Here is a 1,825-nt window from a genome sequence, read left to right on the forward strand (position 1 = left end):
ACTCCGGGAAGAAAAGGGGTGGGAGGGCGGGAAAACAAAGGCAACTTGGAAGGGGAACCGATGAATAACTTGAAGAGAAAACACCGGTTGAAATCATTGAGGAAAGAAAGCAAAGAATTCGCACGAGTAGGATGGATACTCGATTACGGACTCCGGCTTCAAGAAGAAAAAGGGAGGGCGGGTGGGAAAAAACAACAACTGAGGATTGAACTCAAAGATGAAGAGGCTCGAGTCGACTTGACGAGAAATGCACCGGATGAAAAGAGCTGAGAACCAACTATCGGAAAACCAACTGCATGATCCTAAAGAAAATTTGAAGGGGAAGAGAAGTAATTCAAAGCACCTACATCAAGATTCCTTACCAGAGCGACGAAGGGGATGAGGAGTAAAAAGAATTCCTACTCTCCGATATAACTAGACTTCGAAAACAGTTTTCTTCTAGACTCAACAACGGCCAAACTACACGATCAATCAAGGGGCTCCTACGGTCGGTCGAGGCTCTGATACCAACTTGTCACGCCCAATATGCGACCCTATCCAAAAGGAACTCGAAGGTCCCACCAAGGATAGACCCGCATATTGAAACGCTTTTGCAAGGTGGATATCATTACATCAACATTACATAATATATGGGGATACATACAAGAGGCATACAATGCCGCATGAATACAACATTACAATACATAAGAGCATCATCCGACTACGGATGAAACACAAATAGAAACTCAAACGACATCCACCCTGCTAGCCCAGGCTGCCGACCTGGAACCTATCCCCTGATCGAAGAAGCAGAAGAAGATCTCAACGCAAGCAAGCATCACTCTCGCGTCATGATCATCGCAGAACCTGTACCTGCAACTGTTGTTGTAGTAATCTGTGAGCCACGAGGACTCAGCAATCCCATTACCATGGGTATCAAGACTAGCAAAGCTTAAAGGGAAAGGAAGGGGTAAAGTGGTGAGGCTGCAGCATCAACTAAGCATGATATGGTGGCTAACATACGCAAATAAGAGCGAGAAGAGAGCAAGCGGAACGGTCGTGAAGCTAGCAAAGATCAAGAAGTGATCCTAAACTCCTAACGTCAAACATAACCCAGAAACCATGTTCACTTCCCGGACTCCGCCGAAAAGAGACCATCACGGCTACACACACGATTGATGCGTTTTAATTCGGATCTGGTGTCAAGTTGTCTACAACCGGACATTAACAAAATCCCATCTGCCTATAACCGCAGGCACGGCTTTTGAAAGATTATACCCTGCAGGGGCGTCCCAACTTAGTCCATGACAAGCTCTCACGATCAACGAAGGATATACCTTCTCCCAGGAAGACCCGATCAGACTCGGAATCCCGGTTTACAAGACATTTCGACGATGGTAAAACAAGACCAGCAAGACCGCCCGATGCACCGACAATCCCGATAGGAGCTTCACATATCTCGTTCTCAGGGCAACACCGGATAAGCTAAGCGTACAGGTACCGACGTAACCCAAGTTGCCAAGGGATGGTCTGGCACGGTGCTCTAGTTTGGACCAACACTTAGACAAGCATTGGCCCGGGGGGGCTGTAATAAAGATGACCCTCGAGAGAGCGACTCCCAAGGGAAAAGTAGGTGGTGGTGAGGCAAATGGTAAAACCAAGGTTGGGCCTTGCTGGAGGAGTTTTATTCAAAGCAAACTGTCAAGGGGGTCCCATAAATCACCCGACCGCGTAAGGAACGCAAAATCCGGGAACATAACACCGGTATGACGGAAACTAGGGCGGCAAGAGTGGAACAAAACACCAGGCATAAGGCCGAGTCTTCCACCCTTTACCAAGTACATAG

This window comes from Triticum dicoccoides, chromosome 6B, assembly GCF_002162155.2.
Source record: "Triticum dicoccoides isolate Atlit2015 ecotype Zavitan chromosome 6B, WEW_v2.0, whole genome shotgun sequence".
NCBI classification, from domain to species: Eukaryota; Viridiplantae; Streptophyta; class Magnoliopsida; order Poales; family Poaceae; genus Triticum; species Triticum dicoccoides.